The sequence below is a fragment of the Cryptomeria japonica genome, chromosome 7 (assembly GCF_030272615.1).
Source record: "Cryptomeria japonica chromosome 7, Sugi_1.0, whole genome shotgun sequence".
NCBI classification, from domain to species: domain Eukaryota; kingdom Viridiplantae; phylum Streptophyta; class Pinopsida; order Cupressales; family Cupressaceae; genus Cryptomeria; species Cryptomeria japonica.
In genome coordinates this window covers 37,486,441-37,500,517 of record NC_081411.1, presented here as the reverse complement: position 1 = coordinate 37,500,517, position 14,077 = coordinate 37,486,441, and the positions used below count along the sequence as shown (strand labels likewise).

At 32.6% G+C, this 14,077-nt stretch overlaps 1 pseudogene; it reads left to right on the top strand.

The window, feature by feature from the left end:
• The first annotated feature begins 595 nt into the window (after positions 1 to 595).
• Positions 596 to 8,766, top strand: LOC131056254 (uncharacterized; annotated as a pseudogene).
• Positions 8,767 to 14,077: the final 5,311 nt, after the last annotated feature.

Here is a 14,077-nt window from a genome sequence, read left to right as displayed (position 1 = left end):
AATCCTGACCATTGATCACTTAGCATTTGAATACTACAATGGTCTTGAATAGATCTCAAGATATTCTCCATCGTTTGTTCTTCACCGCTTCATGGAGGTAATAACCCATCATGCGTTCTCCATCGTTTATAGAGACTTCGCACATTTCTGAGGTAGATAGGATCAATCTCCTATATGCAAGATCCTTCACGCGCACAAGGCGGACGTGGCAACACGATCTGATCTCCATTACAATGCCAACTCATCACACGATGTCATCGGTTGAATCACACAGTCTTGGAACACTTCAATCGGAAACCCTAAAGTTGAGACTACCAACTGGTAGTCATACCACATTCCATGTACCGGTTTTCATTTCACTATACCGGTTCACTTGGACAAACCTACCGCTTCACCTTTTGCACATATGCCGGTTTACAACATCATTTTGGTTTACTTTGCCAGTTGCTTAACTTTAATAAACCGGTTTAGCATATTATCGGTTCATTCTTCAACATATTGACATCAATGACAACATACAATGTCATCCTTTCATCATACCGGTTCATATGCCAACATCTATAAGGTGTATTTATTAGACTAAAAGTGTGCCAATATGAATAGTTTGGTTCCTCTAGAAAATATTGTATTGGTGGTGCATTTGAAATTTGCAACCAATGAAAATCATTTTTTTTACATTTCTCAAAGAATTGACTTTAGAATTCTTAATATTCACGTGTTCTTGTTTCAGGTTCAAGACTCACATGCGACACATAATTGTTGGGCTTACAGGGTGGGTGATATTAGTAAGATCAAAGTAATTTCTTAACTCTTGCTGATATTATAAGATTCTTGAGGTGACATAAATCTAAGAGAACTAAAATTAGTCTCTTATTTTCTTTTTTCTTTTCCTTAAATAAATACAGTTTGGGGACCTGTATCGATTCAATGATGATAGGGAGCCTATGGGTACAGTTGGAAGACCAATCCATTCTGCAATTGTTGCTTCAGGGCTAGAAAGTGTAATGATGGTGGTGTTTATACTTAAAAATTGAAACAACAATATTGAAAGACTAAATAGATTCAACCACAAAACCTTAGCCTAACAACAACAAAGATCCACCATAACATATGAAGATTACCTAAGACAATGCAAACCAAATAAAATCACAAAGATTATACCATCACATGTCAAATAAGGTTTGGATCTCCATTTTTCTTATCTCTATTGATCTTGCTTGATATATTTGCTCTCAAATTTTATGTGTGCACAAGAGCTCAACAAAGAACGAAAATGTGGTTGCAAGTAGACTTGATCGCATATGAAAGTTCGAATGATAGAAGACTTGATTAGGGTTGATAATGAAAGAAGTATCCTCTTATATAGAAGACACTATAAGAATTGGAGGGATAAGATTGAGAGGTGTAAAAGAGAGATGGTCGGCTAAGATTAGAGGGTAGGTAGAAGAAATAAAAAAATAATGAGAGGGTAGGTAGTGTAAGAATTAAGAGATGAATGACATGTGTCATAGGTAGAAAAGGTTAATGAATGAATTAAATAAATAAAGATGTATTTAATTAATAAAGGAAGTGGGATCAATTAAATAAATAAAAGTATTTATTTTAGGAAAAGGATAATTTAAATAAATAAATGTATTTATTTAAATGAGAAAAGGCTTAGAAGAGGATAAATGAATTAATTAAATAAATAATTAATTGAAGAATTAGTCTAAAATAATTAAATAAATAAAGATATTTATTTAATTAGATATGACAATTTTAGGTGTCTACAGGTGGTAATCAGGTAAATGATTAATGTTGTTTGTCTATCACATTTGAATTGAAGTAAGAAGTTGACATAGTCATTGAGGTGCTTTTGCTTGCTTCTTTGCACATGGTTATGTTCCTTTTCACAATATTTATTTATATATTATTGCAGATAATTTGGAGGGATAATATTAGGAGCTAGAGGGTTGGTAGGGGCATATGGAGGGGTTGTTTCAGATTGTTGAAGAGATGCACCAAGTCGTGTGGTCAAAGTTAAGGTCATATACTTTCACCTTTATGGCTTCTCTTAGATAACTCCTTTTCAGTTTTGTTTTGTTAAGGTGTTCTTGCTGGTACTTTATAATACTTTCATGTTGCCAAGAGTCCGCACTAAAAAAAATGGATGGTTCATTTGGGGTGAGTGGAGAACGAAATCAGTTTAATATTTGAATTAAGTTTTTCTAATCTGAAATGGTATGCACTCAATTTTTATGATTGTTATCTCTTTGTTAAATTAAGTAGGGGTTTATATTTGTATCTCATACTCTTGAGAAAATCTAATCATGCCATTTATATGTGAACGAAAATTCTTTGTTTATATGTTGAGAGGAGAATTTTATGTCATATTAGGGCCTTTTTAGGTAATAAGTCTCCTTCTATAGTATTCACTTATGTTATATGAGACTAGTTTAATAGTTTGTATGAGTTGGTTTATCTATTAACTTTGTAGGTTGCAATGACTTTGGAAGTGCCATTTGAATTTTTCGGCAACATCTATTCTTTGGTGAGTATTCTAAGAAGCACAAGAATAATTGATGGAATGACGTTATATCTTGTACTTTGTTCAATAAAGCCTTTTTGTGCTAACTAGTTGAGAAATGTGGCACTCTTTTTATACTTAAATAATTATATGTGTTATGCTAAATCTAATTCTCTATAAAATGCTCATTTTTTACAATCTAATACTTGTGATTTAAATATGATGCTTCTTAAGATAAATCAATATAATGATATTAGAAGCTACACCTTATTTAAATTAAAATAATTTATATACAACAAAAGTCAAATTATCCTGATTATTACTATTGTGATATCTTTTATGAATTATCTATAATACTAACCTAATATACCTCATCGAGGAGTGTGATTGGATTATTCTAATTGTATGAGTGGATCCTTGTACTGATATCAATTGTATGAGTGGACCCTTGTATTGATATAAATGCATTGGCTGCTTTACTCTTTAGCAAATTCTTACTTGTAAAATTCATTATGCTAATATAAGATGTTTTAATTGCTCTTCCTGGAAGAAGCATGTCCCCAGCATTGTCATCTAAGTTTTCATTTACCTTGTTTGAATTTGTCATTTGTGAAGTGCTAATTACACCAAGTGGGCATGCACGATGGCCTATGATTGCATTTCAACAACATGCATATAATCAACAAAGGGTTGGATGGTGAAAGCAAGAGCACAATACCCATAATCAAGATTTGCAAACGCAATTGCATTCTACCACTCAAAATTTTCTTCAGCCATCAATTATGGAATTAAATGCACGTGTTTCATAATATTATGAGCTTGGAATCTTATGCTCGCTAACTTACCCTCCAAAGTCCAAGATTAAAGACATCAACAATGTCTTGGTTGGAATTTTGTAATTTTTCTTACAGAATATTGTATATGACAATCCCAAAAGAAATATTTAAGGGGACATCAAATGATCCTATCTAGGCGAAATCAATTGATCCTATTTTATTTTTTTGGCTTAGCCAACATTAAGCTCCAAATGCAACCATTGTAAAAACATGTTTTAATAGCCAAACAAATTATTGGTCATGGAATTGTACATGCTTGATTTCTTGGGCGGTTCTATCTTTTCAAAAAAATTCTTGAGTTAATATTTTGATTCTGGTGTTCTTATGTTTGGGAAATTAGTGTCAATATTCAATAATGCTTATACCATATCCATCGTATGTTTTTATGGTTGTGGAGGAACTCCAACATCATTTTGTAAGATAAAGAAAACTAGAAATAATTACAATTAATATGGTATTGTATTATTGCTATTTGAAAACATTGAATGTTAAAAGCACACTAAAATAATATTTAAAATAAATTGTTTATTTTTCTAATACATTTTTTCATATTCTCTCTAGAGACAATATGTTTGCTAATCCCAACTATTGTCTCTAAAGAGACATAAATACCTCAATTTCATATTGTCTTTATAAAGACAATTTTTTGAGACAATAATTAGACACACACGCTTAAAGACAATATTTAAGACAATACACAAGTTTTTTTGTCACAAATTAAGACAATTTACTCAAAAATTGCTTCAAAAAATGTTTTAAAACCCCACTCTATGTAGTAGTGATTCAATCTAGGAAAACGCTCTTTCGGGATGACTTTGAGTGTATCACCACCAATGTCAACCAATCAAAAGCTTTAGGACTTCAGTGCTCCATCCGCCAATGTTGCCCTCTTGCTCTATCTTTGTATGTTCTTGGTATTAAAGGATTTGGGTATTTGTTAGCAAACTCTATCTCCTTTGGGAGAGACAAGGGAATTGCTTTGCCTAGGTCACCTAACTAGTTGGTTGGTGAGTATTTTGTGGATGATTCTTTTCTCAATGGGGAGTTGATATTGATATTTTGTAGATTTGTTGCATTCATTTTGTTCATTTCCTAAGGGGGAGTTGATTTCAATAATGGAAGAAATTTTGTAGAAATAGATAAGTGCTAAAAAATAGTACACTCCAGCAATCTTCTACATTTTTGCATGTGCCTATACCAGAAGAAAATTATCTTATCAACAAAAATTGACTAGCTTACTTAGATGGGGATAAGATGCCCTTGTGAATAAAGTTGAGCTAAGGCCAAGTGGATTTCCAATCATCTCCCATGTAGGAAAGACCTTATATTTACTTCTTAAAAAATAAACAAACATCCTTCGACTATAGTAACCATTAAATGAAACAAAATGCATAAATTTAAAAACCAAAGCAACATTTATAGGATAACAAACATTAGAGCACATATAAACTCCAACAACTCAAAAGATTTGTGAGAACTACAGTAAAATTGAACACAATTTTGTTTACCCATAAATGTAATATATAAATGCAAAAAATCAATCTCAAATTACAATCATCAAGCCCCTCAATGAGCATTTTTCTTTATGGTTATAATACCCTGCTCACAAATGTGATCAAGTCTTTGGTTCCATAACATTATCTTATCCACTAAGTTTTTCATCTCCAAATCATTGGCACCCTTAGGTACCCAGAAAGTGTGACCATCAAAATATATAAAAGTAATAGTCCTCTTCACATCTAAAGCCCTCTTCTTGGACTCCATAGAATCACTATTGCACAGAATCACACATACATCCAACTTTCATAAAACTTCAAATTTCTTCATGTTCATTACAATTTCTATTTTTATGATCGATTTAGATAATTTAAACCTAAGTACAATTGTACAAAATTCGGAGGACTTGAGTGGGGTGTCATGTAGAAAACTCATGTTTATGTTGCCAGTGACCCATAAAACAACCTTTTTTCTATACATCTAATTTAAAAGTGCAACGATGTCAATTATAAACAAATTTAACAAATAGTTAGAAACAAGAATAGTTTTCTTTCATTAAGGGAGCATTTCCATGGGTCTCTCTGTATGACCAATTGATTCATGATATTATTTTCACTTGTTGCAATGAATCATTGGATAGTCTATAATAATTTTTTCCTTATTTCTAATATCTAATGGAGAAATTTCAAGTCATTCCTTGTTTTCCACTAGGGTTGTTTACAATTATTCTTGTGTCTTGCAAAAAGAAAGAGAGAGCTTGGACTTCATGCAAGATATTGTTCTTTGCCAAACATCCACTAGAGTCATACCTTTCTCTATTAAAGATCAATGGAAAACTTATTATGCTTGGTATTATTCCATAGCCATTGCATGTATGGATTTGGGTTCAACTCCTGTCTCTACATTTTTCTTTTTGGAACCTTTTATTGTTCATAAAATTCCAAATCTTTGCACATCTATACAAAAGCATGAATCATAAATTGAAGTCATTAGATCACAATGAAATTATCTTTGTAGAAATTAAGTAATGTCTCTTTAAGAAAAACTACAATTTAGTTATTATGTTACTTGAAAAAATAGAAGACATAAAGATTGGTAGGTGGCTTGAAGAACATGTGCATGAAACAAACAGCTTAAATGAATATCCAAAACTTTAAAGATTCATAAGAACTATGTGAAATTAAATCTTTAAAGAAATTATATAGAAAAAAAAAAGAGCAATAATATACCAATTGTATATTACATAATTCAACTCAACTCATGAAAATTGTGAAAAAAAAAAAAAATATATATATATATATATATATATATATATATATATATATATATATATATATATATATATATATATATATATATATATATATATATATATATATATATATATATATATATATATATATATATATATATATATAAGGGTTGGAGTCAAATAGAGTGGAAACATCCACATCCCATAGACTTGGATGAGAGACATATAGATGGAAACCTAACGACAACGGGGAAGAGAGAATTGTATTATTTTGTAATATGACGATAGTAGAAAGAGATAAGTGTTTTATTTTATAATGTCCAAAGTATACAACATCTATATTAAACACGAAGAAATGCTAAAACTTGATTCTATGATACAATTATTTGAAAACAATAAATTTTAGAGAATAAAGAGTGTTACTAACTCAAATCTAGAAAAAGAAAAAATAAACTTATAAAAGATGTCATTTCTTTAAAACCTTTAATCAATTACTATATATATATATATATTATACATAGTTTTCTAAGTACTATCAATATAACCATTGTTACTATATAGTCTTCAATTTGATCAAGTTTGAATTTTTATCAATTTCACAACTTTTATTAGTTTAAACATAGTCTCCATTTTAATCAAGTATAAATTTTTATAAGCATACCAAAGTTTACTTTAAGGGCGAATATTCGCCAATGGGGAATTTTTCACGTCGACGACTTGGGAAATGGCAAATATATTGTACCGATTGGAGGTGGCCATTTCACCAAAACATTATATTTTCGTCAGATTCGCAGCTTGATTACAATATGTTTTATGTAATTAATTGTTTCTATGTGAGGATTTCGCCAATACAATATATGGTGGATACACGGTAAATTTAATCTATTTGCCTACACTCTCCAAGGTTGCCTTAATAGACGATCGTAATTCGCCTATAAGCATATGAAGATTTGTTGGCCAGAAGGACCCAATTCGGCCGACATTTTTCCAATGCATGTCTCCATTCTCCCTAATTTTCACCAACTCTATTGTATTTGCTAGTTAATTGGACGACCCATAATCGCCTTGAAAATTACATGTCGTGTCATAGTTAAGCGAGATTTACCAAATGTTTATATACCATATAAAATTCCCACAGAATTTGCCATACAAGGATTGGTATAAATAAATTCAAAGCTCAGATCTATCTTTACACAATCATTGGCAACTGCTAGTGACCTAAAGGTGAGCGGTCATATTTTTAGAGTGTTATAATATTATTCTACATTTATCTATATCTGTTTGTACTGTTGAGTTCATTCTTATTTAGTGGGGACCCATCAGTGTCAAGTGGTCACTCGAGAGACGTTAGACATCTAGATTGTAGGTCGTAGGGTCAATGAAACATATATTATACTTTATAGTCTATTATTACTTCTTCAACAGATTCATATTTTTTTGTAGCCTTTATTTCGTTTGAGATGTCGAATAGGAAGAAGGGTAGGAATCTTGAATGTGGGGACAACCATTAGAGGCCAACTAAACACAAAACATTGTCTTCATAGTTTGTCTTTGACAAAGGTTGTGGTGAAAATCAGGAAGGCACATCATCACAAGTACAAGTACAAAATTCACAACCTACACCACATGTTGAAGACGACAGCGAACCTGATATCTTAGATCATAATGATCTCGAAGAAGATTATCTAGTAGATACCCAAGTTAGTTGGAATGATATAATCCACTTGGGTGATAATGCACCGAAGGGGAAAAGAAAAGCCAAATCAGAAAAAGATAAACATAAATTGAAAAAAGATCAGGAATGGGATATGAGGAATTTTCAAATTAATCGGGCATCAAAGTATCCATTCATTGAACTAGTGGAAAATCCAATTCAAAGCAAGAAAATCTAAAAAAAAATAAAAAATTTAAAAAATATGACTTCACTGGAGCAAAAGAATGGATATATGAACAAAACAATCTGGTTCCCCTGAATTTGTATTGATCTCTTCCATCATCTTCATTAACTCTGCAATCATTGATTCCTTTCAACTACAATGAGGAAGCCGATAACGGGAATTCAAACCCAAAACCCTAACATTCTTCCTAAAATTTGATCTCCCTACGCTGCCTCCTACGTACCTTCATTGCACTTTTGCCCTAAATCTATGTTTTCCTCAGCATGTTTATTTTGTCCTATGGGTTATTTCTTTCCTTTACACTACATCTTCCCTTCATCCCACATTGCCTCTTAGTCAACTTCTAACTATATGCGGGATAGGGGAAATCATATTTCCTTTCCGCTAACTACTTTCAACCTATCCTACATGGTGGCATTACTTTCTCTTCTCCCATGCGAGGTGGTGGGATTTCTTTCCTACCCTCATGTTTCTTTTTGGAGGAAGAGATCAGAATAGAAACATAAAACAAAACAATGAATCCATGCTTCAGTACAAAAATGGATTTTTTATTGATAATTCCTTGAATCGATTACAATAATTCTTCTATTTATAGAAGATTTGAAATCCTTCTAGAATATCTATCTACTAGTCTATCATGCAAAGATAAAGTTTTACGATAGAAGCTGTGCATGCGTGGAGGATTAAAAAACTGATTTTTGAGTAATAAAGAAATTACTAAATTTAGTTTTATTTATTCTGCAGAGGAAATTAACGTCTTCTAACATTCCTCCTTAATTTATTCTATTAATAATCTCAGCTTCTATTATTCCTAAATTTTCTCTTAAATATGCAAAGTTGTCTCTCAGTAGTGCCTTAGTAAAAGTATCAACTAACTGATCTTCATATTTGCAAAATTCAAGACAGATTTCTCCATTATTGACCAATTCTCTGATGAAGTGATATCTCGTATCAATGTGCTTGCTCCTCTAGTGAAAAACATGGTTCTTTGATAATGCAATTGTTGATTTGTTGTCACAAAACACTGGTGTAGGCTCCTCTTGTGCTTGTAATAGATCCTTCAATATTCTCCTCATACAGATTGGTTGACATGCTACTGATGTTGCTGCTACATATTCAGCTTCAGCTGATGAAAGGGTCACTATAGGCTACTTCTTTGATGCCCATGAGATTGCACCTGTATCATAATGAAAGATATATCCGGAAGTACTTTTCCTATCACGAATACCACCTGCAAAATCACTGTCAGTATAACCAATCAAATCAAACTCATTAGTGGTGGAATAGAAAATTCCATATCCCTTGGTTCCTACAACATATCTCAATATCCTCTTTCCAACTTGCCAATGTGAGTCTTTTGGTGACTCCATGAATCTTGAGATTAAACTAATACCATACATGATATGTGGCCTTGTAGCTGTGAGATACGCAAGACTTCCAACAAGCCTCTTAAACAAAGTTGGATCAACATTTGACCCTTTGTCCTCTTTGCTTAATTTTGTTCCTGTTGCAACTGGGGTTGGTGCTGATTTAGAATTCAACATATTAAACTTCCTCAATACATCCTTGGCATACTTAGATTGACAAATAAAAATTCCTTTATCAGACTGAACAACTTCAATACCTAAGAAATACCTCATCAACACCAAATCTGTCATTTCAAATTCCTTCATCATTGCTGATTTAAAAGTGTCTACAGACAAATTTCCAGTGAAAATCAAATCATCTACATATAAGAACACAATCAAAATCTGACCTTCTTTGTTAATCTTTGTGTATAGAGTGGGTTCATTACTGCTTCTGCTGAAACCATTGCTAATCATCTATGAAGCAATCCTGCTATACCATGCTCTAGGTGCTTGTTTGAGACCATAGAGCGCCTTCTTCAATCTATAGACCTTGTCTTCATGTCCATGCACTTCATAACCTGGTGGTTGTTTCACATACACTTCTTCTTCTAGAATACCATTCAAAAATGCAGATTTAACATCCATTTGAAAAAATTTCCAATTATTGTGAGCAGCTATTGTTAAAACCATTCTAACTATATCAAGCCTAGCAACTAGTGCAAATGTTTCAGTATAATCAATTCCATGTTGTTGTACATAACTTTTTGCTACTAATATAGCCTTATGTTTATCAATTTCACCTTCTGCACTAAATTTGGTTTTATAAACCCATTTGACACCAATGCAATCTTTACCTTCTAGTAAATCCATGAGCTCCCATGTATGATTTCTTTCAATGGATTTAATTTCTTCATCCATGGACTTGATCCAATGTTCCTCCTTAACTGCTTCTTCAAAACACATAGGATCACAAGAGAATAAAGAAAAATTTGAACTAAAATCCAAGCATTCTTCACCTTATTCATATATTTCTGTCAAGTTTCTCATTTTCTTACCTTTTGATTTAGCAAATGTAGGAGTTGTCTCATTACCTTCTTTTGGAGTAGGATGCTCAACATGTTTTGATGATTGACCTTGAACAAAATTTCTTGGTGGAGTGCTTGGTCCTCCTTAATTTGGGTGATCAACATGTTCTTCTTGTTCTTCTTCATCATTTGTTATTGGTGCTCCAATTGTGACTGATCTATCAATATTTCCATCCCATGCTTCCTCCTCCTTAAATATGACATCCCTGCTTATAATCATCTTCTTTGAAACTGGGTTATATAAACTGTAAGCTTTTGATTGCTCACTATAACCAATAAAAATACATTTTTCACTCTTATCATCCAATTTTCTCCTTATTTCAGCTAGAACTAAAACATATGCAACACATCCAAAGATTCTAAGATGAGATATAGAATGTTTCTTACCACTCCATGCTTCTTGAGGGATTCTTTCTTTAACACTCTTTGTGGGACTTCTATTCAAAATGTATACAACACATGCTACTGTTTCAACATAAAAATCATTAGATAAATTTTTAGCTTTTAGCATACTCCTTGCCATTTCCATTATGGTTCTATTCTTCCTCTCTGCTACACCATTTTGTTGTGGTGTGTACCTTGTTGTGAATTGTTTCTTGATCACCTGATCTCTGCAAAAATCCAAAAATTCATTAGAACTATATTCACCACCTCTATTAGATTTGAGTACCTTGATGAATAGTCCACTTTGTTTTTCCACCATTGATTTGAACTCCTTAAATTTATAGAAAGTAGCAAACTTCTCCTTCAAAAAATATATCCAAGTTTTCCTACTGAAATCATCAATAAATGTCAGAAAATATAGACTTCCTCCTAAAGATTGGGTTTGCATTGGGCCACATATATCAGTGTGGACTAGCTCCAAAGGCACTCTTGCTCTATTTGAACTTCCTACAGGAAAGATTTCTCTATGTTGTTTTGCCATTATACAACTTTCACAAGAATTAGTAGGTTACATGATAGGTGGAAAACCTTTTACCATATTCTTCTTCTGCAATAAACTCAAGCCATCAAAATTAAGGTGTCCATACCTCAAATGCCGAAGCCATGTCTGGTCTAAAATTTTTGTCTTAAAATTAGCTTACTCTATTCCATGCATCTGAAGGGGAAACATCCGGTTCTTGGTCATTTGGACCTCGACAATCAACCTGTCACTAGGATTTCTATCCAAGATTGTGCAAACATCATTCTTAAAGAGAACTCTATATCCTTTTTCAATTAATTTACCAACACTCATTAGATTGTGTTTTAATCCAAGCACATAATAAACATCAGGAATAAACATTTTTTCTCCATTTTTAGTCAACACATTTATCACACCTTTCCCCATTACAGATACTATACTATCATTTCCCAATTTTATTTCAGATTTCACAGAATCGTCCAAATTAGAAAATAGTTCTCTATTACCAGTCATGTGGTTACTACAACCACTATCTAAAAACCATACATCCTTAGAGATTTCTTGTGCCACATTGCATGTTACAAATAAACTACCTGAATTATTATCAGATACATCTGAATAATTTGCTCCAGGTTTCTCAAATTTTTCTTGTATCTTTCTACATTCATTTGCAAAATGACCATATTTCTTACAATAATAACATTGAATATTGGATTTATCAAACCTTGATGATTGTTCTTGAAATTGGTTTCTACCTTGTCCTCTATTATTGAAACTACGATTGGACTGATTAGTCCTTTCTCCTTGATCTGTATTCATCTATCCACCTCTGCCTCTTCCTCTTCCTCTAGATTTGATCTTCCTCTTCCTCTTCCTGATGAACCCTATGCTCTGAAAGCATTCTCAAAAGAGGTATTATTGTTTCTATTCAATCTTGATTCATGTGTTAATAGAGAACCCATTAACTCATCTACTGATAACTGTGACAAACCTTTTGATTCTTCAATCGCTACAACTATAGAGTCAAATTTACTAGGCAAGCTCCTAAGAATTTTTTCAATCACCTTTTGATCTCTTAATTCTTCTCCATCAGATCTAATTTGATTCACAACATTCAACACTTGATTCATAAATTGGTCTATAGACTCAGATTCTTTCATTTGCAAATTTTCAAAATTTCTCCTAAGAGATTGTAATTTAGCCACTTTCACCTTTGTATTACCTTGATAGGTTGTCTCTAGAGTCTCCCATGCTTTCTTGGATCTTGTTGCTATCAAAACCTTAGGAAAGATTGACTCATCCATTTCTTGCTGAATTAAAAATAGGGCTTTTGCATCCTTTTTTCTATTATCTTTAAGCTGATCTTTTCCGCTTGTTGTAATCTCTGATAAGTTGCATCATCCTATGGTTCTGCAAAACCTTTCTCTACCAAATCCCAAATATCTTGTGAGCAAAACAAAGTCTTCATTTTAATTGCCCAAAACTCATAATTCTTACCATTGAAGATTGGAATTTGAGGTTGAATTTGAGCATTATTTGTTACCATGGCTTGCTACAACAATCTCCTTTCTCTATCATAAAATTCTGCACCAAAAAGATAATTTAGATCTGCAAAAAACTTTTAACCTTAGCTCTGATACCAATTTTGAAGGAAGAGATCATAATAGAAACAGAAAACAAAACAATAAATCCATGCTTCAACACAAAAACATATTTTTAATTGATAATTCCTTGAATCGATTACAATCATTCTTTTATTTATAGAAGATTTGAAATCCTTCTAGAATATCTATCTACTAGTCTATCATGCAAAGATAAAGTTTTACGATAGAAGTTGTGCATGCGTGGAGGATAGAAAAACTGATTTTTAAATTATAAAGATATTACTAAATTTAGTTATATTTATTCTGCAGAGGAAATTAACGTCTTCTAACACTTTTCCTGTGGTGTGACTTTCACGGGGGTGCCCTAATTCCAATTCTTTGCTTGGTGGACCAACTGATTTTTCCCATACACTTGTCTTATCTCGTGGTAGCTTTGACGTGCTGAATATTTCACACGGGATAAGGTTTATCCTTTCCTATTTTGCATTTTGACTTATCTTGTGGCTCTTTCAATGGGCCTCTCAGCACTTGCAGGGCAAGAGTTTTGTTTTCAATTTGGACCCAAAGTTATCCCACACCATCAATTTGGCCCTCCCAAATTATCTCAGGGTAACTTTTTTGCCTCCACTTTGCATCTCAAAGTTATCCTGGGCTATCAATTTGACCCTCCCAAATTATTCCGAGATAACTTTCTTGCTTCCACCTTTCACTTCAAAGTTAACCCAGGGCTCCGTTTTCCCCTTTCCAAGTTGCCTTGGGGCAACTTTTTGACTTCTCCTTGTGCTTTGGTGTTATCTCAGGGTCCCTTTGCCATGTAGAATTCTTACCCCGAGATAACTTAGTTCTCTGATTGCCCTTGCAAACCTTATCCTAGGGCATAGAGTTTTGAAACAAAGATGATTCAAAATGAAACACGTGTCATCCCAAATTAGAATATATTATTATTTTAATCAATAATATTAAAAAACTAATAATTATTTAAAAAATTTAAGCCTTTATAGTCAGATCATGGATCAACTTCAGTTGGGCGCCAAAATGGGTCTGGCTCAAAAAATTAAAAATTGTTTCTAAACAACTAACCAGGTGAAAATGCACAGAGTTAGTGATTGAATATGCTCAAGGTATGAAAATTTTAGCTCGAGATCT